We start from the raw sequence: 25,872 nt of genomic DNA, 5'->3' as shown, positions 1-25,872 counted from the left end.
TCCTAGTGAGTGAAGTTAGGCAGATGGAAAGACATGGTGAGTGAAGCCAGGCACGTGGAGATCTAGGTGGGTCAAGATTAACCAGACACCTGGTGTTGGGAAGCCCAAGTAGGTCAAAGGATTGACCAGATACTTGGCATGAGAAAATCCAGATGGATCAAGTGTGACCGAACTGTTGGTTAGTCCTAGGAAGATCGTACCGGTTCCACTGTACAAAAATTATGTACAAGTGTCGAACCTTTCCTAACAACCTATTGTGTTCTTTAGAAATTAAATTCAAAATCGCAAACGGAACTTAACATTATTGATTCCAAATTTAACTTATCTGTTCTTAATGGTTTAGACTTGGATCGCAAACGATCCTTAACATTATTGATCCAAATCCACCTATGTTATAAATTCAATTAAATATTAATTTCTAAAATTGGCTTCTAGGACTGCATGGCGAGGCACTAGTCCTTCTTGGGTATGGGATCATCCACCACCACCTAGACAAAGCCTTTTAAAGAAATCTAATATTTAATTTCCTTATATAACTCTAGGTTTAACCAAAAGGAACAATCGAATCACAAATTCGAAAAATAAAATAAAAGAAACACAACTTCGAATATCTAATCTGAAAATCTAGAATCTCTAGCCTCTTGTGTTTGGAATTCATGCAAAGAAGAACTAGTATGATGCGAAAAATAATTACTAGTTATACCTTTCTTTGTATGCAACGACCTCTTGATCTTCTACAGTATTCCTCTTCTTATCTCGGACGTTGTGTGGGCAACGATCTACCGAGATGAGAACCACCCAAGCCCTTCTTCTTCCTTCTTGCAAGTTTCGGCCAAGCACTTCTCTTTGGGATGAAGAGTTTCAGCCACCACCACCAAGCTCCAAGGGATACTAGAAACAAAACCTCCTTTCTCTCCTTCTTTTCCTAGCTAGAATCGGCCACCAACAAAAACACCAAGAGAGGGATGAAACCGGCCACTAAAGAAGAAGAGAAGAGGAGAAAAGCAAGGTCTAGGGCCGGCCACCACCAAGGAAGAGAGGGAGGAAAATAGAATAGAGTTGTTAACCATGAAGGCAGCCCTACCCCCTCTTTTATAATCCTTGGTCTTGGCAAATAAGGAAAATTTAAATAAACACATCCTTATTTTCTTTGCAATGAAAAGGAAAATTTAATTAATTAAAACCAATTTCCTTTTCTTAAATCCACATGGTCGGCCACCTCATTGCTCCAAGCAAGGAAAGTTTTAACACAAAATTAAAACTTCCTAATTTGTTTCCAGAAATTTTAAAATAAAAATTTCTCTAAAAATTTATCCCTTCATGGTTGGTTATAAAAGGAATTATATAAATTAAAATTTCTCTATTAAAACATGTGGATGATTTTCAAAAAGGAAAGTTATCTTTTAAAATTAGAATCTTCCTCTCAATCTACAAATAAGGAAAGATATCAAATCTTTTCTTAATCTTTTGTAGAAACTTATAAAAGGAAAATTTTATAATTTTATAACTCTCTTTTAAATCATGAACATGGTTACAAAAAAGGAAAATTTTCTCAAAAATAAAAATCTTCCTTTCAATCTACAAATAAGGAAAGATATCAAATCTTTTCTTAATCTTTTGTAGAAAACTATAAAAGGAAATATTTATAATTTTAAAACTCTCTTTTAAAACCATGAAATCTACATAAGAAAAATTTTAAAAAATTAAAATCCTTTTAATTTGATGTGGCCGGCCACACCAAGCTTGGGTTCCAAGCTTGCTTGGCCGGCCCCATTAGAATGGGTAAGAAGGTGGGTAAGAGTGGATATAATACTTTATAAATAAGAGGCTACGATAGGGACCGAGAGGAGGAATTGGTTTTGGTCTCCCGATGAAATTAAGCTTCCCGTGTTCGCCCCGAACACCTAACTTAATTTCATCAATAATAATTCATACCACTAAAGAATTATTATTGAACTACTGCACCAATCCTAAATTACATTTTGGGCTCCTTCTTATTATGAGTGTGTTAGTCTCCCTGTGTTTAAGATGTCGGATGCCCATTAATTAATTGAGTTACTGACAACTCATTTTAATTAATATCTCAGTCCAAGAGTAGTACCACTCAACCTTATCGTCATATCGGACTAAGTCCACCTGCAGGGTTTAACATGACAATCCTTATGAGCTCCTCTTGGGGACATTATCAACCTAGATTACTAGGACACAGTTTCCTTCTATAATCAACAACACACACTATAAGTAATATCATTTTCCAACTTATCGGGCCTATTGATTTATTGAGCTAAATCTCACCCTTTGATAAGTCAAAGAAATAAATACTAAATATATGTGCTTGTTATTATATTAGGATTAAGAGCACACACTTCCATAATAACTAAGGTCTTGTTCTTTTACTAAGTCAGTATAAAAAGAACTTACCTTAAATGGTCATGCTCAATACACTCAGAGTGTACTAGTGTAATTTATTAGTCAAGATAAACTAAATCCTAATTATACTATGACTATTCCAATGGTTTGTTCCTTTCCATCTAGTTGTGAGCTACTGTTTATACTTTACAAAAACCGATAACATGATCTTCTGTGTGTGACATCACACATCATGTTATCTACAATATAAATTAATTGAACAATCTACACTTAGCATAAATGTAGACATTTTTTACCAATGTGATTCTTTATATCAAAACAAATGTTTATAAAAGCTAGGCTTTTAGTATACACTCTAACACGAACATCTGGTGGAAGTCCAAGTGAGTTATGGAAGACCGGACACTTGGCATAAGACGGTAAGTCCAAGTGGGTCAAAGGATTGACCGGACACTTGGTGAAGAAGCCCCAGCAGGTCAAGGTTAACCGGATGCTAGGCATGAGAAGTTCAAACATGTCACGATTGACCAGAAGTTGAATATGGGGACCCTAGACTTAGTTTAAGCAAGTCAAGGGGAGGTTAATCGATCGATTGAACAGTGGTTCAATTGATCAGCCGATTGATTGGTACAATGCTGCGACAAATAGCATCCCAATCGATCGGTTAATCGATTGGGAAGAAATGTCGTGAGCACAGAATTGGTCCCAATCGATCAGCCGATCGATTGGGCACCTCCAATCTGTAGGACCGTTGGGCCGGCTAGAAGGGGGGTTGAATAGCCCTGTAAAAAAAACAAAAGCAACCCTTCTCGAACTCTTAAACTAATACTTGTATAAAATTAGCTAAGCAGAAATACAAGAAAGAAACGAGTCACCGTGTTTGACTTGGTTACAACCGGGGAGGTTGTTAATCCAAGGAAAGTGATCGCACTAAAAACTCCTTCGGGCGGAGAAGCCTCTTACACCGGTGAGAGCACAAAAACAGAAGCTAAACTAGAACAATGAGCGCACAAGTGTTTGGAATGCTAATTACTGAGTTGATACTAAGCTTCTGGACCAAAGCTATATTTATAGCCTTGGTCGGGGCGCCTGGAAGGGTTCCGGGCGCCCTGGGGGGATAAAACTTATCCCCCAACGTTCAGATCGAGTCAAAACTCGATCTGGTCAAATTCACTGTTCAGGGCGCCCTGGAGGGTTCCGGGCGCCCTGGGCTGCTCCGGGCGCCCCTGCTGCTCAGGGCGCCCTGAGCCCTAAAGTCAACACAGTTGACTTTTTCGTCTCCGGTTCAGCTCGTCTCGGTCCGGGTCTTGTTCGCTCCGGATCCGCTAGCTTGGGTGATCTCTGTCATCCGGAATAGGGCTCACTCAAACCCAACTTCTGGTCTTCTCGAGCGGGCTTCCCTCCAGCTTCTCGTCCCTCGGAATCGCCGCGTGTTTCCTTCTCGTCCGCCGGTGTACTCATCCGCAGTCTTCGTCCCTCGGACGCACCGCATGCCGTCCTTCTCGCTAGCTGTGTCTCTTGCTCCCCGAGCAGTCTTCCGCTCCGGCTTTCGTCCCTCAGAACCACCGCATGCTTCCTTCTCGTCCGTCAGTGTACTCTTCCGCAGTCTTCGTCCCTCGGATGCACCGCGTGCCGTCCTTCTCGCTAGCTGCGTCTTCCGCTCAAGTACCTGTATTCCTAAGCTCCTGCACACTTAGACACAAGGTTAAATACACACAGGACCTAACTTAACTTGTTGATCACACCAAAACAACCTTGGGGTTCCAACACAATCGATCAGGCGATCGATTGGAGGATGTTTCTCGCGCGTGGACGCGAGGAAGGCTGAATCGATCAGCCGATTGATTCAAGCCTCCCCAATCGATCGGCCGATCGATTGGGATTCTATCTTTGCGCAGGATGCAGGCGATGGACGACTGCAATGGCTGGGATATTATGTGGCAATCAATTGGGTCGAAGCCCAATCGATTGGGAGCCGTAGGAGCACGCAGTATATAGTCGTTACGAGCGTTTTTCTTAGATTTTTTTTTTCACACGCGATTCTTCCCAATTCTTCATGTGATTTCTCCACTATTCACATCTAGTTCTTGAAGGCTCTTAGGGGCAAGTGCTGGTGCACTTCCAAGATTCAAGATCCAACAACAAACGACAAGTAAGCAAGAAGAGAGGGATTTTTATTTGTTTTCATTATATTTTTCTTCTTGTATTGAGTTGTTGTATGTGTGAGTATTGTATGAGGTTTCTCCACCTCCAGTAGTTATCGATAATCAGTGTTTTTATTGGTGGAGTGAGCGTCGTGTGTAGATCCTTGGATTAGTCGTCTCTTCTTGAGGTGGATACCAAGTAAATCTACTTGTTAGCGTTGTGAGTGTGTTTTCTTATTCTTTATTCCGCTGCACATCATTGAAGAAGCACATCACCGAAGCGCGATGAACTATTCACCCCCCCCCTCTAGCTACAAATCGACCCTAACAAGTAGTATCAGAGCGAAGTCGCTATTTACCAGAATCATCGCCGAAAGGGCAACGAGCTAGAGGGAAAATAAGTTGAAGCAAATTTCCAAGATGGACTTGTATTTGACACAAGGGTGCCTCCACTATTCATATCAATGAGCTTCGATTCTTGAAAATCAAGGATCAAAAATTTCCTCATGATGGAGATAGAGCAATGGTTTGCTCTAATGGAAGGCTTTGAAGCTTCAAAAGATTTAAAGGGCAAAATTCTCAAGAGGAGCAAGTGGACCCAAGAGCAAATCCAAATATGTGAGGTCAATGATAAAGTGACCAAGCTATTAGTCAATCTATTGCCTAGCAACATCTTGAAGCAAGTGGGAGAATTTAAAGGTACCAAGGAGCTTTGAAGCAAATTGACAAAGATCCATGAGATCCCCTCCACTGCACCAAATCAAGAAGGATCCAAAGAGGGCGACTCATTAAATCAAGATCAAGAGGAAGAGTACTTCTAAGTTGAGAGATGTTCAACATTCGAAGAAGAAGTCCAAGAATCTTCATCTTCAAAAGAATGCAACGAAAAGGGCCAAAAGGGAGCATACTCTTTGTTCTATGTACAAGATGAAGATGAAGAGGCCTCCACCTCTAGGATTGAGGGGGAGCGACATTCGATGACACCGGACCAAGAATACGGAGAAGCTTCTACTTCCAAGTCAAATGAAGAAGAAAAAGAAGAAGAAGAAGATGGAGCATCCTCCAAAAATCAAGAAATATCAAATGGATGATCAAGTGTCATCCCTACATGAAAAGGTATAAGTAGTTCAACTAAAAATAAAAATCATATTATATATTTTGAGTGTAGGGAACATGGACACTACAAGAGTAAGTGCCCTAAATTGGCCAAGAAGAAGAGTCAAATGGAACCAAAGGGCAAGGAGAAGCCCAAGCAGACCGCCCCCACAACAAAGAAGAGCAAGAAACACATTGTGTACTTCTCTTATAATCAAAAGGGACATTATAGGAGCCAATGTCCTAAGGGGAAGAAAGTGACCAAAGTCAAAGGAGAAAGCTCAAATTAAGGGGGAGCTTCAAAGGAAAAACATAAGGTATCATTTATTGAACCAATTCTTTTGACACATGGTAAAAAGCATGTTAGTTCAAATTTATATCATTTTAATGCTATTTACAATAAAAATAGGAGGCATGATAGAATTAATGAAAATCATGTTGCTCTTCATGCAAAGACTACCTCACCTAGGGCTAGAAAGATACACAATAATTTGGGCAAGAATTCTAAGAATTTTAGATATAGGCCCAAACATAAAATGCTCATGGGAATAATGAAAAATCCAAAACTAAGGATTTAAGGATGGAAAACCAAGCCTTGAGGTCAAGGCTTGATAAATTAGAAAAGACTCTAAAAATGATGAAAAATATTCTAAAAGGGTAAAATGAGCATTACCTAGGTTTAGGACATCGAGAGTTATCCAATGGCCATAGACGTTTGGGATACAAAATCAAGGCCAAGAAGGATGTTCCTTCTTATCATAAGGTTCCATATAGCTATGGAACCAACCCTAGATCTAGTGGTCGAGTCAAAAGCACAAGGTAAGCTATCCCTAGAAGTGTTTTTACAAAGACAAATGTGACTAAGACTTCTAAGAAGTCTAAGAAAGTCACTAAGGAGGTCACAAGGAAAGATATCCCTAGAGTTGACCTAGACGAAGTGACTAAGGCTTCTAAGAAGTCTAGAAAGATCATTAGGAAGGTATCTAGGGAGGTTATCCCTAGTGAATACCTAAGACACTCAAGGACATCAATTGGTTTTGGATTCTTAGGAGTATATTCTCTACACCCTAGATGGGTCAGAGAGTATCAACTCTAATTGGAAGGATAGTTAACCCAACCTTAATGAAGTTGACGCTTGGAGGTATTTTTAAGGTTTTTGTTAACCTTTGAAAATGAAATGGATTAATTGTTTACTCTTTATAAGAGTAAAATGTGTCAAAATTTGAGGAATTGAACTTAATTTAAATTGGCACACTTGAGAAAAGCATAAGAAATGTCAAGTTGGGGTTTGGCATTTTCTTGAGAAAATATGGGCAATCTAGGATCAATTTTAGGTTTAGCAAGGATCAAGGATACTTAGATAGGTTATCTAGGTATATTTTATTTATGATAATTTGTCATGCTTTGTTTACCTATCATATGCCATGATATCATATTTTTCATTCATGTTTATTATGAAAAAACTAAAAATATCATGTCATGTCATACATACATCATGTAGCTATTTATGCTTGGTGTGGAAGAGAGTGAAGTCAGTCGGCGACATCACCAAACTAGAAGCCCCATGGGAAGAACCTACAGAGTCATTTAGAAGCTCCGCTCAGGAGCCAACTACCTGCAAGATGAGGACAAGAGAAGGCTCGAACAGCCTTAGAGCGCCAACCATCTCTAACTCTATAGGGTCGGGTGAGAGGTACATGGTTAAATCCAGATAAAATTATATCAACGTATGTCCTGTAAATGCAGGTGAACAATGAATAAAATTCATAAGTGTCCCAAACTCTTGCGCTGATTGGCCAAGTTAACAGTCGAGCGACGACCATAAGCCCTAGTATACATCAATAGTCAAGCTGTGACTATAAACCCTAGTCTACATCAACAGTCAAGCGACGACAATAAACCCTCATTTATGTCAACAGTCGAGCGGCAATTATAAACCCTAGTCTACGTCAACAATCGAGTGGCAACTTTAAATTCTCATCTACGTCAACAGTCGAGCAGCGACTATAAATCCTAGTCTACATCAATAGTCGAGCAGCAACTATAAACTCTCATCTACGTCAACAGTCGAGCGGCGACTATAAACCCTAATCTACGTCAACAGTCGAGCGACGACTATAAACCTGTGTTTATGAATCAACAGCCGAGCGACGGCTAAAAACTCAGGAGTTGACGACCACAGCAGAGCGGCGACTATATACCCAAGATTAAAATTAGTAACAAGTCATGTGGCAATTATGAACACCGATCCTACTATCGATTGTCAGATAGGACTTTTGATTACTAGGACAAGCTGAAGTGCGAGAAGTTATACTTAGAAAATTTTCACATAGCATTACAAGATGGTTAAAATGTCGAGCAGCTTCACAAGAGCTGAACGATGATGCATCGAGGGACACTGCGAAGTATAACGATAGCAAAAAACCATCAAACGGGCATAACTTGATTGACACTTAGAAAAAAAATTTACAAAAATGCAAGAGGGAAAAAGGTTGGAAAGAAACTAGAAGAAGAGCTACTCCAGGTCAGCAACAACTTCCTCAGGGAGAGAAGCTACAAGCTCGTCCTTTCGAATGAACTCAATGGAAATGTCGACAGATAAGTGGTCGTCGTCTTTCAGCTGTTGGATGGTGTCCGCTATGCCCAAGTCAAATAGCCACAGAATTCGATCGGAGAAGAGCTAGATGAAGCCCTCCGAGCAAAGATACTTGGCCCGAAAGTCCTCGACCCGGGTGGGCTCATCCCCCTTATACTTTGCTAGTTGGGCCTTAGACGCTTCCAGCTGAACCTGCAGAGACTTCAGCTCGGCTTCTTGATCAATAATTTTTTCTACTCCGTCGATCGTTCCAATTGCTCTTGGGCCAAAGTTATCTCAGTTTCCTTCAGTTTCTTGTCCAGCGCTCGAGCCTCCAGGTTTTTCTTCTCCAGGTCCTCTATTGCGCGAAGCTTGCGGGTGTTGGCTAATCGGACCTTGGAGTCAAAAATCTTTGGCCTGCTTGTTGAGCTGCTCGAGCTGTTGAGCCTGCTCCTGGCTCTTATCCTTCTCTGCAGACAAAGCCCGCTCGAATCCTACAAGTTGTTCGGAGGTCTTCACTAGATCCTTCTTCAGCTGAGCGACTTTGGCAGACAGTGCATCAGTAGCAGCTCAGGATGAGCTTGCTCCGTCGATTGAATCTTGCAGCAACTTGTTGTCGTGCTCGAGGAACGTCGGTCTCTGGCACAAGGCCAAGCTCTTCACCCAGTACTGCATAGGGTATAAGTCAGAGCGACCTCGTACAGGAGGATAAGTATATTTAGAAAATGTACCATGGTGGATTTCCACGTAAAGTCGTTAGCTAACTCCCCGGGCAGGATTGTCAATGCCCTGCGCTGGGCGTCTGCCTATGTTTGAGCCAAGGGACCCTGAATGTGGATCGTGTGCCCGGGGCGTGTCATCCTCGGGAGAACACCAGGTGTTTGTGGGCAAGCGGATCAGAGTGGAGATATGTCGATGGCTGATCAGGTCGTGAGGCTCTAAAGTTGCCTGGCCCCGGGAGTGGGACTGCGAAGAACGGATGGTGGAGACCGGAGTCTCCATGTTGGCAGATGGTGGAAAAAATGATACCAGCTATGCCACAATGGTGTTGGTCGGCATTTCCAAAAGGGACGGAGTCCGATAGGATGATGCAGGCATTGATAGGACGGCCTTCCTCTCGAGAACGGCAGAAGGTGAGCTCTTGCCCCGCTCAGATAGAGGTCGGAGGGTAGGCACTTCCAGCAGTGCAGGTGCCGAGGTGCCTGAGCGGGAGGTCCCCTCTAAGCGGAACCTTTTTCTTCTCTGTCTCTGGATTAGCGGCTCACCTGAACCTGCTAAGTCGGCTAGCTGTGACTCAGAAGGCACAACCACTGGGACCATGGTGGGTCATTCAGATGGAAGTTCACCAGTGGAGGTGGCTGCACTACTCCTAGCTGCTCGGCTCGCCCCGCTAGTTTGATCCGTCGAGCTACCTACAAGAGCAAGCTCGCGATTTTCTAGTTCGGCGGCGCTGCGAGCATTGATCTCGTCTGTGGAGAGTTTGCTCTTGCCACACAACAAAGACTTCAACATGACTTCGGCTGTAAAAACGAAAGTGAAATTAGTTAGATTTTAAGATGACATAAGAAGAAACAGTTTACCTAATGAGCCAGGCAACCTTGAGCAAAGGGAACTCATTCTAAAGACATATAGAACGCCTTCATGTAGTAGCTTGTGTATGTGATATCTCTGATCGGTAAGATGAGCGGCCGCCTCCAGGTATGTTTGCTCCCAACGATACTTGCACAAAGCAAGAGGCTTCATTAGCTCCATCTGCCAGACAGTAGGGAATGACGACCGCTCAAAAAGGCCAACAAAAAAGTAGTGCTCCTTCTAGTGTTTGTTGGAAGAAGACATCTTGTCAAAGAACACAGAGCCCACTCGATCCTATAGCAAAAAGGTCTTCACCTCGGAGATTTTAGAGCAATTAAAATAATGGAAGACACAAGGGATGAGCGGAATACCGTACAGCCGGAATAAGATTACTACCCCATACATTAGCCTAAAGGAGTTCGACACTAACTAGGGTAAGGGGATGTGGAAGTATCTATAAACATCAGAGAAGAAGGGGTGGATCGAGAAGTGCAAACCAGTCAAAAATTGGTCCATGAAAAAAGTTAAGCAACTGTCCAATGGTGTATGCGATCGGACATGGACAGTGGGAATAATTATTTGATAATCATCAAGACTAAGGTAGGACAATTCATATTTGCACTATCTCATCGTCGTTAAAATCGAACTTGGTAGACGTATACCATAGTCCAGTGATTGGCAGAGGAGGAGGAGAAGAGGCAGCCATGGAGAAAAGCAAGAAAACGAACTAGAAGGTCGACGAAAATGAACTAGAAGGCCGACGAAGATCAAGAAATAGACGGAGGAAGGGAGAGAGAGATTATTATGGAATATCGATGGCGGAAAGCGAAGATAAAGAGCTTGCGCGACGGAGAAGAGAAGCGGTGCAAATGGAATATGACAGGGATGAAAGGTTTATAAACCTAAGGGGCGACCGCTTTGAGCCTTCCGATCAAGGGTTATGAAAAACAAAGACAAGATCTAGCCATGGAATTTGAATGGCTAAGAGCACTATGGCAAGAACGTCAGACGCTCATCATGAAGTTGAGGAATGCTAAGGCAACCAGGGCGCTGGCCTGGTTGGGCAAAAACAATCAATTAAGCTAAGGGATTATGGAGTGGACCAGTTGAGGTCAACATGGCGGGGATACCCGGCCGAGCGGCTCCCCCGCTCCACCAAATAGTGGGACCCCTTTCATATCTCTTAATATCCCTTTAGGAGCTAATGTCGCTGACAACAAGACATGGTCAACTAGCGGATCGTACGATGGAAGCTTCTACTGTCGCATCAAGAATTTGCATGTCCTGTTAAGGTATGGTGTTAGAGACACTTTCTTGACAAGTCATTTCATAGGATAGTTAGGGAAGTGTGCCCATCTTGAGGTGTGTGCACGTTGCCCATGAGGGCGCTATATAAAAAGGGGTTCATGCACCAGCGAAGGTATACATTATCACTATTCACGTATGTGCTTACTGTTGCTCTATTTCCTTCCATCTTTTTGGTGACTGACTTGAGCGTTGGAGGACCAACACTGGGGGGCCCCTTCCTTCTTGGGACTTTCGAGCCGCAAAAATCACTTTTTGCGTTGCGGAAACCTCGAAGTCTTGCCACGGTTCCGTGCGAAGATAAATAAAAATTCATGTACAAGTTTGTTTATCCTAGATCTACCTTAGATCTACATGATAAGAGTGTTACCCTTGTCGCGATGCCCTTCGCTTATCCCGCTCGTCCAAACGGTTGCCGGATCTCGTAGAGTGTCAAGTGTACACTCCTCTACACGTATCCACATGGACAAAAGGTGGAGAAAAACCACTTAGAGTGTGCTATCACCCTTGAATGGTTTCGGCAATGGAGGAGAGGGAGAGAACAAGAGAAGAGAGGAGGAAGAAGAAGAAGTTACAACAAGCACCAATGCTTGCACTAAAGTGGCCGACCACATAAAGGAGGGTTTTAAACCTCCATGTAATACCAAGAGGCATGGCTCTTGGTCTTTCTCATGAGGTGGCACACTATGATGTAGCCTTGATGATGTGGAACACCATTATTGGTCGGCTCCATGCCAAGTCACAATGAGGTGGCAATTGGTCAAGTCAAACTTGACCCTTCATCTCCCCTCTCAAGTCAAGTCAAACTTGACATTTTATCTCTCATGGTTGATCAAATCTAATCATTGATTCAATTCAATTTAATTTAATGAATCTCTATTCATTGGTTTAAATTGACTCAATGAATCATAATCTAAATTAGACTCATTCTACATATGAATCAAATTGAGTCCAACTCAATTAGTCTAATTTGGATTACTCTTAATCTAATTTGGTTCATCACATGAACCTAATCCTCTTGGTCCATCATATGAACCTAATCTCCATCTAATTGCCCTTTGTGTGTGACCCTATAGGTTCTTGTAACATTGGCAATGCTCCTAAACTCATTTAGAAACATAAGTAATGAGCGGTATCTAGCAACACATCATTACTACCCAAGTTACAAGAATGTTGAGATCCAACATCACCTTTGTGACTACTAATTGTGACTCTCAAAATATGTGACAATGTCCTACTATACTTGACATCTAAATTGATCAATTGAGGCATAGGCCGTGTCATCCTCTAATCAATTTATGTCTTGAACTCCAAGTAGACTCACTCTAATCAAATGAACTCAATATCTCTATTGACTTATTTGGGCATGGTCATGCACTTAGTGATTTCACTCTATGAAGAATCATGATGTCACTCCCGTCATATAGGAGGGATAGATCTCATCTACATCACTCACATCCCTCCGCATAATTTGTTACATACCCAGTAGTCACCTTTATAGTCCACCCATTTACGGGTGACGTTTGACAAAGTCAAAGTATGCAACTCCTTATGTAGGGAACCATGGTGACTTCAGGTCCAAGGACTGAGAGTCATACCAATAGTCACATGAGAAAGTATATGACACTCATATAACGATCCATGACACTTTCTCATGACGGGTCATTCAGCATACATTCTCCAATGCATACCCATATGTCAACTTGATATTTAATATTCATGACTTGTGAGATCAAGTCATCGAGTTGACCTACATGCTAGTCTCATCGTATTAACATTATCCCTGAATATTAATACTTGACTAGGAATGATTAAGAGTAGTGTTCTCTATATCATCTCATTATCAATTCAACCAATCGATTGATATAGATAAGAACCTTCTACTTAAGGACACTATTATACTTAGTTATTTGACACCAATACAAGTAAATATAATAATCATAAAGAAATATCTTTATAAATAGGAATATGACACATCGAGTCCATACAACAATCATCACATGATCGGCTCTAGGGCTCTCACTAACAGCCGAGCCAACCAGCTAATTCCACGTGGCACAGCGACGTTTGGGATAGAATTTGCCTCCGAGCGCCCTAGTACCTCCCGGGCGCCCTGACCCTGTTTTCCAGCGGTTCCCTACTTGCAAGAAAACTTTAGTCTGAGGCAAATATATATCCTGCAAAATAGAGTGTTAGCACAGTTTATCATTAAATAAAATATTAATTAGATTTCATCTCTCCGAAACCGGAATCTAGTCAAGATCTCGACTTAGATTTCTGAAATGGTTCTAAGTGTTAGGATCGGTTGAGCTAGAGGAGGGGTGAATGGCTCACTTCGTTTTCTTGATCAATTCAATCTTTCGCAGCGGACACTTGAAGGCAATGTTAACTCTTGTATTTACTTGGTATCCATCTCCTCAAGGAGGTGACTAGTCCAAGGATCCACACCACCGTCACCCTTTCACTATCAAACTTCTCCTTCTCGGACTAATACCGAAGGTGGAGAAACCTTACAAGACTTACAAGCCTCCCTTTCCAAGAGAAGATATCACACTCACTACAATGAAGAAGAAAAGAAATATTACAAACTTAAAATGCTTCTTCCTTGTGACGTGAATCTTGAAAGCATGGGGAGATGGAGAGCTTGATCTTTAATTCCTTGAGAGATCTTGAGAACTTCAAAGGTTGATCACCCAAGAGCAATAGAACAGTATTTCTCTCAAAAGTGATCTTGTTTCTTTTTCTTTAAACTCTTTTAAATGACGAGAAAACTAGCCGTTTCTCACATCATCGTCGCCATGGATCGATTGGGATTAAATTTGAATCGATTCACAAGTATCCGTTGGAAGCCATCGCGTCAAGATCAACGGTGTAGATTATTTCACTTGAACTTGAATCGATTGGTGTAGTGCTTGAATCGATTCAGACATACTCTCGTGAAATCCAAAATCGCAATGCCTCTGTGAATCGATCGGCCGATCGATTGAGTAACTTCAATCGATCGGCTGATCGATTCAGGAGGCTTCTATGCCTCGCACAGAAACTTCCTGAATCGATCGCTCGATCGATTGGTTTCCCAATCGATCGGTTGATCGATCCAGAAGCATTCTGTGCTTCGCACAGAAGCTTCCTGGATCGATCGCTCGATCGATTGGATTTACCCCAATCGATTGGCTGATCGATCCAGAAGTTAGAGTGCTTCTGGATCGATCAGCCGATCAATTGGTTTCCTTCCAATCGATCGGCTGATCGATTCAAAGGCATTCTGCCTTACAGCCATATCTAAATCGATTTACCAATCGATTTGTACTAAGTGAGCTTAACACGCATCCAACCTTCTGACTTGCAGGAACTTCTCTCGCCAAGAATCCGGTCCTCGACCTTCTTGGACTTTTCTTGCCTTGCATCCGATTTTCTGACCTGCAAGGACTCCTTTGCCAAGAATCCGGTCCTCGATCTTCTTGGACTTCCCTTGCATCCGGTCTTCCGACCTGCAAGAAACTTCTCCTGCAAACTCACAATGCATGTTAGGTTCATCGTATTAACCTAAACTTAAACAATTGTCAACACATTGAAACTTCCAGGGCATGATTGCACCAACACTAAGTCGGATCGGCGTCTAAGTTCCCTTCCCGGGAATGCGTCCTCACAGTCACTCTCTTCCAGTGACTTACCTTTACTTACCTGCCAGCTATCCGGTCAACCCGTCGACCTAGCTGGACTTCGTGTCAAATGTCCGGTCAGCCCGTCGACCTGTTTGGACTTCATGCCAGCTATCCGATCGGTCCGTCGACCTAGTTGGGCCTCGTACCAAACATTAGGTCAGCCCGTCGACCTGTCTGGGCTTCTCCTGCATACTCGGTCAGAGTGTTAGATCAACAACAAGACTAACTTAACATATTTTGTCATTCATCAAAACCTGGGTTACACCGTTAGTGCTAACCACACCAACACATTTACCTCTAGTCATGGAGTCTTTCGAGCGACTTTTACCTCGGTCTTGATCATCTCAACATAGCAGCGCCAAGCGACCAGTTGGTCGCCTTTAACCTCGCCCACCTGATCGTCCACTAGGAACTTGATCTTCTAGCAACAAGTTGATACCATCGCCCGGAACTCGTTAAGGGCCAGTCAGCCCAAGATCACGTTGTAGGCCGACGGTGCGTCCACCACTATGAAGTTGATCGTCCGGGTCCTCCTCAACGGTTCTTCTCCTAACGAGATGGCCAACCTTGCTTGGTTGATCGACAAAACTTCGTTGCGTGTGAATCCATAAAGTGGGGTCGCCATGGGCAGCAGCTCGCTTAGATCAATCTGTAGGTAATCACGCCTTCTCGAAGATGATGTTTACCGAACTTCTCGTGTCGACGAAAGTCCGGTGAATGGTGTAGTTAGCGATCACCGCTCGGATGATCAGAGCATCATCATGAGGAATCTCTACTCCCACCAAATCTCTAGGACCGAAACTGATATGGGGGCCTTCGGCCTTCTCCTTGCTGCATCCTATAGTGTGGATCTCCAACCGCCGAGCGTATGACTTCTTGGCTCGGTTGGAGTCACCGCCGGTTGGCCCTCCGACGATCATGCCTATCTCTCCTCGGGAAGCGTTGTTTCTATTTTCTTCTTCCCGAGCAGATGGCCTATTTCACACGGCTGGGACTCGGGAGGGATCGATGTCCTCCCTTCACTGATGTTGGTGATGGCGCTCGGGCTCCCTTCTCTCTTCCTCTCGGTGCCCGGTCGATCAATGCCTTTGTCGCTGATCGAGAGAAGGAGATCGACGACCGTATCCTCTTGGGGTTGGTTGGCTGACGATTGGTGTCAGTCCTCGGTAGTCCCGCATGTTGTGCGTCGCTAACTGGTGGAATGAACAAAACATAGGTGTTTATTGTTGGAACCCCATGGGTGTTTTGGTGTGATCAACAAGTTAAGTTAGGTCATGTGCGTATTTAACCTTGTGTCTAAGTATGCAGGAGCTTAGGAGCACAGGTACTCGAGCGGAAGACGCAGCTAGCGAGAAGGACGGCACGCTGTGCGTCCGAGGGACGAGGCGCTGCGGAAGAGTACACCGGCGGACGAGAAGGAAGCGCGCGGTGGTTTCGAGGGACGAAAGCCGGAGCGGAAGATTGCTCGGGGAGCAAGAGACGCAGCTAGCGAGAAGGTCGACGACTGAGGGACGAAGACTGCGGATGAGTACGCTGGCGGACGAGAAGGAAACACGCGGCAATTCCGAGGGACGAGAAGCCGAAGGGAAGCACGCTCGAGAAGACCGGAAGTTGGGTTCGGGTGAGCCCTTTTCCGGATGGCAGAGATCACCCAAGTAAGCGGATCCGGAGCGGAAGACCCGGACCGAGGCGGGACTAAAACGGAGCAGAGGTCCCGGACGCAAAAGTCAACCAGAGTTGACTTTTTGCTCCGGGGCGCCCGGAACGTGAGGTTTGACCAAAACGCGTCTTTCACTTTCTGGACGTTGGGGGATAAAGTTTTATCCCCCCAGGGCGCCCGGAACCCTTCCAGGCGCCCCGACCAAGGCTATAAATATAGCCTTGGTCCAGAAGCTGTCAATTAACTCAGTAATTAGCATTCCAAACACTTGTGCGCTCATTGTTCAAGTTTAGCTTCTGTTTTTGTGCTTTCACTGGTGTAAGAGGCTTCTCCACCCGAAGGAGTTTTTAGTGCGATCACTTTCCTTGGATTAACAACCTCCCCGGTTGTAACCAAGTCAAGTTGTGAGCCTCTTCTTTCTGCTTTTTATTTACTGCTAACTTACTTTATGCAAGTGTTCTGTTGAAAGTTCGAGAAGGGTCTTTGTTTTTTTTTACAGGGCTATTCAATCCCCCCTTCTAGCCGGTCCAACGATCCTACAAGTGGTATCAGAGCCGAGACGCTTCAGGAGGACTAACCGCCGAACGAAGCAACGAGATGGCCGGATCTAACATCCACCCGCCAAAATTCGAGGGGGACTTTGCAAGCTGGAAGAAGCACATGGAGGTATTTTTCGGTACTGATTTTGATTTATTATTAATAATGGAACTCGATTTTGAAGCTCCCGAGGGCAAAGCAAAAAATCAATGGACAAAGAAAGAGCAGGCCGAGTACGTGACAAACAAGAAAGCAGAATTCCATCTGCTAACCGTACTTCCGCCACAAGAAGTCAACCGTGTCGGCACCTACAATTCGGCAAAGGAGCTTTGGGAGAAGTTCCTTGAATTACACGAAGGAACATCTGAAGCCAAGCTTGCGAGACGGGACTTACTTCGCAACCAGCTCACCAACCTCCGTCTTGAAGAAGGTGAAACAATTGCACATCTACACTCGAGGATACAGGAGCTCATCGCCGGACTTTTGAATCTCGGAGAAGAGGTAAGTAACCGAGATTCGCTCAGGTACGCTTTAAATTCCTTCCCTAGAAATTCAAAATGGGCATCATTAGTAGATGCCTTTTACATTTCGAAGGACTTAGAAAAAATTTCATTAGAAGAATTTTTTTCAACATTTGAAGTGCATGAGTCAAGATGTGCAGGAATGAGGGAGCCAAAGAACAACGTCGCCCTCAAAGCTTCGAGAGACGAACCTGAATCGGAATCTTCTCTCGACGACGAGGAAATGGTAATGATGGTAAGACGATTTAAGAAGTTATACAATTCTAGAAAAACTAACCATCCACAGGGTAGAAAGAAAAGAACGATCCGCTGCTACCATTGCGACGAAGAAGGGCATGTCAAGGACAACTGCCCCAAGCTGAAGAACAAAGACAAGAAAAAGGGTAAGAAGTCTATCCAAAAACGAAAGGCCCTGAAGGCGACGTGGGGCGATACGTCGTCCGAATCGGAAGTCGAAGCATTCTCTGGACTCGCACTGATGGCGAGTCATCAAGACAACGACTGCGATTCAAGCTCTTCCGAAATGAGCATCGAGAGCATCGATGAAGGGGGAGACACGTCGGAAGAAAGCAGCAGTTCAGGGGGAGAAACGGACAACGAGATCGACAAGGTAAGTCAGATACGATCTCTTCCTCCCGATAAAATGTTTAAGTTCGTTAAACTTTTAACAAAAGATTGTTGCAAATTAGAAAGTGAAAATAAAAATTTAAAAGTAATTCTAGCTAAGTCTTGTCCCTTAGAAGAATTAGATAAATTAAAAATAACAAATGAAAAATTGAAACTTGAAAATGATAATTTGAAAATTCAAGTAGATAACTTGAAAAACTATGCATGCTCATCTAAAACTAATTTTAGAAGATTTAATAATTTAAATTGGTACTTTAAATATCACCCGGGACAAATTAGGAACATTTCAAGAAAATATGTCCCTAAAAGCTTTTTAATTAATCCAGTAGGTTGGAACCTATATTGGGTTCCTAAATCATGCTTAAATTAATTTTAAAATTAAAATTAGCGCTTTAAGTGAGAAAATTAAACAAATAATTTCTTTATGAGGCTTTGTCTAAGGAAGTGGTTGTTGCTCCAATAACCAAGAAGGCCTAATGCCTCGCCATGACCTGGAAGCCAAAATATTGAAATAAATGTTTAATTAACTTACTAATGAAGCATTAATACAAGAATTAATTAGTGCTTGAAAAAGGTTATTCAAAACATTTTATTTCAAATTTATTTACTCAAAAAAATTTTAAAAATATTCTCAAAAATCATTTTTTTTAAGAATCTTTTTAAGAAATCTCAGCTTAAATTACTCAGAAAAACTTTCTAAATTTCTTAAAAGCTTAGAATTTTTTTTTTGAAATATTTTTTTAAGTCTATAGCCCTTAGATTATTTTTCTTGGAACCCCATTTTTTTGTGATCAAAGGGGGAGAAGGGAAAGTATAAGTCTAGGGGGAGGTAGGTAGATAGATTTAATTTTTCTATCTTTTTGTACTTAAATTGCAAATTAAGTTATTTTATTTTAATGTCTATTTTAACCCTAGCTTAACTTGGGTTGATCACACCAAAAAGGGGGAGATTGTTGGAACCCCATGGGTGTTTTGGTGTGATCAACAAGTTAGGTCCTGTGTGTATTTAACCTTGTGTCTAAGTATGCAGGAGCTTAGGAGCACAGGTACTCGAGCGGAAGACGCAGCGAGAAGGACTGGCGTCCGAGGGACGAGGCCGGAAGAGTACACGACGAGAAGGAAGCGCACGGTGGTTTCGAGGGACGAAAGCCGAGCGGAAGATTGCTCGGGAGCAAGAGACGCGCGAGAAGGTCGACGATCGAGGGACGAGGATGAGTACGCCTACGGACGAGAAGGAAACACGCGGCAATTCCGAGGGACGAGAAGCCGGAGGGAAGCACGCTCGAGAAGACCGGAAGTTGGGTTCGGATGAGCCCTTTTCCGGATGGCAGAGATCACCCAAGTAAGCGGATCCGGAGCGGAAGACCCGGACCGAGGCGGGACTAAAACGGAGCAGAGGTCCCGGACGCAAAAGTCAACCAGAGTTGACTTTTTGCTCCGGGGCGCCCGGAACTGTCTGGGGCGCCCGGAGCAGCCCGGGGCGCCCGGAACAGTCCGAGGCGCCCGGAACGTGAGGTTTGACCAGAACGCGTCTTTCGCTTTCTGGACGTTGGGGGATAAAGTTTTATCCCCCCCCCCAAGGCGCCCGGAACCCTTCCAGGCGCCCCGACCAAGGCTATAAATATAGTCTTAGTCCAGAAGCTGTCAATTAACTCAGTAATTAGCATTCCAAACACTTGTGCGCTCATTGTTCAAGTTTAGCTTTTGTTTTTGTGCTTTCACTGGTGTAAGAGGCTTCTCCGCCCGAAGGAGTTTTTAGTGTGATCACTTTCCTTGGATTAACAACCTCCCCGGTTGTAACCAAGTCAAGTTGTGAGCCTCTTCTTTCTGCTTTTTATTTACTGCTAACTTACTTTATGCAAGTGTTCTGTTGAAAGTTCGAGAAGGGTCTTTGTTTTTTTTTACAGGGCTATTCAACCCCCCCCCCCTCTAGCCAGTCCAACGGTCCTACATTTATACCTTGCCCTTCGACGCCTTAAGCCGATCGGACACCACATGTTGTACGGCATGTGCCCTGGTCTCCTGGTGTGGTCTCGCTCCTTCAACCCTCAGCCCCTTGGATGGCTGATGGCTGCTTGACAATCGACGCTCGCACTACAAGAAAAAAGCTAATAGACAACGCTTTAAAAGCGTTGTCTATGTGGCTGAAAAAACGTTGTTAAAAGCACTGTTGTTAAAAGTCTGCTCAAAGACAACGCTTTAAAAGCGTTGTCGTTTATAGAAAAGACAACGCTTTTGCAACTCTTTAAAAGCGTTGTTGTTTTTTACAAAAACAATGCATAAAAAGCGTTGTCTTTTTTAAAGACAACGCATAAAAAGTGTTGTCCTCTTTAGCAAAAACAACAGTTTCACAACACATAAAAAAACATTATCCAAGAGGTTTTAAACTATGATCTTTTAATACCAAAGACAAATAAAAGATAAATGAAAATGAATCTACTTCAATCAACGACATATTATTAAATAAACAACCAAGATAAATATATAAATTATCATCCATACACTTTATAACAAGCATAATTACTTGCATACAAAGAAATTTTAATTAGGAGACACTGAAAACTACTTCTATCGTCTACATCTTATTGCATGAACTTAAAGGATCTTTATAGATGCTACTTATCCTCTTGACTTGAATGTTCTTTACTCATTGACTTTAACCATATTCTCACTTAAATCTCAAAGCCTTCTTGATAGTTCTTCGTCGAAGTACTTCCCAGTCACACCCATGAGGTTCGGATGCAGTGCCACATAGTATGTAGTTGTTGCTCCTGTAATCATCCATACCCAAGCTATTTAGCTGGAGTTTTTGAATACCTCCATTCACCTTTAAAATATCTGAAAAGGCACTGCACATAAAAGATTCAAGACAAAGTGTAAGTTAGTCTTGATGATCCACAAAAATGGAACAACAACAATATCTCTAGTAGATTCTATAAACTCTTAGATTCTGAAGTAGGAATCAAAACAATTTACTTAGCATTAAATCAACAAACAACACAACATAACTAATAAACCAAAAAAGGAGAACAAATTCATGGCTTAATGTACAATATCTTATATAATCAACATCCACATTTCACTATGTGCTACCATGTCATGGTTGTGCTAGCAGAAATGTTGATGCTACTATTTTAGAATTCCACAACATCTTCCCATTGTGATGTTCGTCTCAGATAGAATGACAAAAGCACACAACCAATATGGGCAATCAATAGAAATATGAACAAATCCACCTAAAAACCAAATAATTTTTTTTACATACCTCTAGGAATGATGGTCGAACTTCTATAAGTTGCACCAAGGCAGAACAAACCAGTGTATCAAAGAAAACAAACATAGATCGATGAAAGATCAAAAAGATTAAGGTAAAAATACTTAAGCAACACGTTAGTTTGGATTCATTAAAGAACTCTTTTTTCTCACAGATACATATCCAACATCCTTACCAATCACTCAAAGTTATTAGATTTATTTGAGAACTCTCCGCTTTCAAACAAATTTTAACAAAAAAGAAAAGTTATTAGGCCCATGTAATTTTCTAAGAGAATGGAGATAAATGATGACGATCCTCTCTCTTGATATATGCAGCCATGGACTTTTATTTTTCTATATTCTGCATCTTAATCCTCCATATTCTGATCAAGTAGTGCTTCTTAATCCTCCTCTTCGCTTATCAATGTCTCCTAAAGAGCATCATGCAAGCAATTTTGAGCATCACTTAGCTATGTTTATATGTGGCTTTCTTGTTGCACTTGAGAAGAGGCTTAAAGTAAAAATTGTATGTTTGGCATGTGTGTTATCAGCAATGCAGAATATATATATTACTGAAAATTTATATCTCACATAAAAGTTACTTGCAATGAAGAAGAAAAATCATATGTAATCAACTTAAACAAGCATATCATACGTATCCTTTAAAATTTACCTGTGATATGATGTCCTTTAGAAGTGATACACAAAATTTGTTTCTGACCCATTAACATCTGCATTGAAAAAGACTTAATGCATCACCATTTATCAACCAAGCAAGATATTGGAGCTTGTTAGGAAAGTGTGATGAAATGTGATGAAATGCTACAAGGAATCGATTAAGCTGGAGGTCAATGCTTAGTTTCCCTAACATATGAGAGATCAGTATAATGAGTATTCAAAAGAGTGGCAATTGTCAACTGGTTCTCGACAAGCAAGAGAAGATTCATAATTCTACTTTACAGGGTTATTCACCCCCTCTAGTCGGTCCAACCGATCCAAGAATAGTCAGATCAAGGAAACAATTGTTAAACCAAAAGGGCAGCATAATTCATTCCAATAGATCTGCTAAGTAAGATCGAGGAAACAATTGCTAAACAAAGAGGGCAGTTTGATTTGTTCCACTAGATCTGCTCCTCAAATTATTGGTAGATTCTGGGAAAAAACAATTGAGGACTTCAAATCTAGCAAGCTAACTAAAAGGTCGAAAATTGATGCAGCCATAGATCCCTATTTCTTTTACAAGTCCAATTTGATAAAATGAAATTGTTTTTGACTTCTTGTGCATCAGCATTGGTTGCTATGATATGCAATGACCAGAAAATTTACATATGAATATCTAAAAACATTATTCCATGCAAGAGGCATATATATGAAGAGATCAAGCTTCAAGAAATAGACTATGTTTGCACGTCAATAGATATATTTGGACCATGTAAATCTATGTGGATATAAGAAGAACTCACTGTGTACAGCTTGATGACTAGAGTATTTTGGTCAGAAATAATGTTCAAAATCCTCTCTCGAACACAAATATCAGAACTCTTGACCAGAATCACACATAAGCAATGAAAAAAACAAACCATTGATAACCTAGATGGCACAGCAGAACCATCATTTTTAGTTGTGCTCCAACCAACATGAAACAGATACTTGTTAAGACTGTCCGATGAAGTCCAACACTTTCAGCAGTTGAAAATTGGACAATCTAGCCAATGAAAGGCACCACGGCCAATGAAGTTTAGGTATGCACTAAGTCCCTAATGTTCATTTTTTTGACTTGAGTGTCAAAATGTGACCTCGTCGAGCACATTCCCCACATCTATTTTTGAGCATTTTCATTCCTCTTCAATCTATTTTTGAGTATTCAAAAATTTAGGAAATATTAGAAATAAACTTCCACATGAATAAATTTGTCAAAATTCAACTAATCTAATCTAATCTAACCTAAAACATTCAACTAACTAATCATCACAAGAATTCAAACCAAAGAAGATGCAAGTTTAGAAACAAACTAATGAAAGAGGCATTTCATCAAACACATAACGAGCGAGAATTCAATTAAGCAAAATTACATGCAATTCTAAACATGGGAGAATAGCTACGTTACAATTCAACAATCAACAAGAATAACACAATTCAACATATATAGAAATAACCCAATGTCATAGGCATGGATCGGAATAGAACTCTCCTCTTCGAATCCAAAGTGGAGAGGGGGCTGCTGGATGGAGCTTCTCTGACGGCCAATCTACCAGCGAAGGCTATGGACGAAGTGGATGGCTGCTCGTCGATGGAGAATGAAACCTTCTCTTCGAATCTGAAGATAAAGGGGTTGTTGAAGGATGGATCAACTCTCCTCTTCAAATCCGAAGAGGAGAGGGGTTGCTGGCTAGTGATGAAGCTTTACTCTTCAAATCTGAAATGGAGAGGTGGAAGGAAACTAGTGGTGGCGAAGAAACCTCTACTAATCAGGAGGGTGATGTAGAGTTCGGTGGTGGCGCCTCTCCCAATTGGAAGAAGTTGTGGGCTAAAGATGAAGGCACCGTGAGATGACTTTCAGATCTGGAAGCTCTGTGAGAAGACCTTGCCGTCAACGGCGAGGAAGATGGTAGAGGAGATGAGATGGCCTGCGGATTCTGGGATGAAGCTCCTATTGTGTGCGTTAGCGTCGGCTGTAGATGAGATGGAGGCGGAAGAGGGAGCCTGTCCTCTCCCAATCGGGTAGAGGAAGAGAATGAGGGACGCCGGCAGTGATGGAGAAGGCGAGAGATGATCGAAGTTGTGAGAGGGGTTCGGGAGGTTTTCGGAAGATAGGTTTGTGCGAGTGAGTGAAACCTAGGGTTTTTCAACTCCTTATTTGATCTAACGGTTTGTATCATTCTAGATTTAATTTAGACGAGAACTTAACAATAGACAACACTAAAAAAATGATAATAGACAACGCTTTTCAAGAAGTGTTGTCGTTGACCCATAAAAATCACTAAAAGGCAATAGTTTTTAAAAAAAATGTTGTCTATTAGTAAGAAAATAAAGAAATAGACAGTACTTTTCACTAAAAGCGTTGTTAAAAAAAAACGACAACGCTTTTTAAAAAAAGCGTTGTCTTTTAAGTGTTATAAAAGCCCAATTTTCTTGTAATGTCGGTCGACGCCGAATGCTCGGTTGGTGCCTCCTTTCTTCTGGCCGCCTGAGCTTCTTCCACATTGATATATTTGTTGACCTTCTTGAGCATATGGTCGAAGTCCCTGGGCGGCTTCCTAATGAGTAACGGGAAAAAATCTCCCTCGGCGAGCCCCTGGGTGAAGGCATTCATCATCGTCTCGGACAAGACCAAGGGGATGTCCATGGCCACTTGATTGAAGCGCTGAATGTACGCTCAGAGCGCTTCATTGGGCCCTTGCTTCAGGGCACAGAGGCTAACACTTGTCTTCTGGTAGCGTTGGCTGCTGGCAAAGTGATGCTAGAACGCGGCTCGGAAATCCTTGAAACTTTGTATCGAGTCATCCGGTAGTCTTCTAAACCAGCGCTGCGCTGATCCTGAGAGAGTCGTGAGGAAGACATGGCACTTCACTCCGTCCATATATTGGTGCAGCGTGGCTTTGTTATCGAACTGATCTAGATGATCATCTGGGTCGGTCGACCCGTTGTACGTCCCGATCGCCAGCGAGGTGTAGTGTCGGGATAGAGGGTCTTGTAAGATCTCCTCTGAGAACTGTCGGTTGTGTTAGGATGTATACTAAAAGCCTAGCTTTTGGTATAAACATTTATCTAGAAATAAGAATCACATTGGTCAAATGTCTACATTTACGATAAATGTAGTTGCTCAATTAATTTATATTGTAGTTAACATGGTGTGTGGTGTCACACACAGAAGATCATGTTATCAGTACCTTATAAATTATAAATAGTAGCTCACAACTAAGATGGAAAGGAACAAACCATTGGAAGGTCGTAGTGTAATTAGGTATTAGTTTATCTTAACTATATAATTACACTAGTACACTTAGAGTGTATTGAGTAGGACCATTAGAGGTCGTTTCTTTTATACTGACTTTATAAAGGAACAAAGACCTCGGTTATTATGGAAGTGTGTGCTCTTAATCCCAATATAATAACAAGCACATATATTTGATATTTATTTATTTAATTTATCAATGAGTGAGATTTAGTTCGATAAATCAATAAGCCCGATAAGTTGGGAAATGATATCACTTATAGTGTGTGTTGTTGATTATAGAAGGAAACTGTGTCCTAGTGATCTAGGTTGAGAATGTCCCTAAGAGGAGCTCATAAGGATTGTCATGTTAAACCTTGTAGGTGGACTTAGTCCGACATGACGATGAAGTTAAATGGTACTACTCTTGGAACTAGATATTAATTAAGTGAGTTGTCAGTAACTTACTTAATTAGTGGACATTTGTTATCTTAAACACAGAGAGACTAACACACTCATAATAAGAAGGAGCCCAAAATGTAATTTGGGATTGGTGCGGTAGTTCAATAATAGTTCTCTAGTGGAATGGATTATTATTGATAAAATTAAGTT

The 25,872-nt window shown here is 42.0% G+C and overlaps 1 long non-coding RNA gene across 1 annotated transcript; it reads right to left on the bottom strand.

The window, feature by feature from the left end:
* Positions 1-20,530: 20,530 nt before the first annotated feature.
* On the bottom strand, positions 20,531-21,636 carry LOC122052875. Its single transcript, XR_006132128.1, has 2 exons — positions 21,337-21,636; positions 20,531-20,920 (listed from the first exon to the last, which is right to left on the bottom strand). It is a non-coding gene; the product is annotated as an uncharacterized LOC122052875 (long non-coding RNA).
* Positions 21,637-25,872: the final 4,236 nt, after the last annotated feature.

This window comes from Zingiber officinale, chromosome 3A (assembly GCF_018446385.1).
Source record: "Zingiber officinale cultivar Zhangliang chromosome 3A, Zo_v1.1, whole genome shotgun sequence".
In the NCBI taxonomy this organism is placed as follows: Eukaryota; Viridiplantae; Streptophyta; class Magnoliopsida; order Zingiberales; family Zingiberaceae; genus Zingiber; species Zingiber officinale.
Note: the sequence above shows the minus strand (reverse complement) of the source record. Positions and strands in the feature narration are given on the sequence as shown.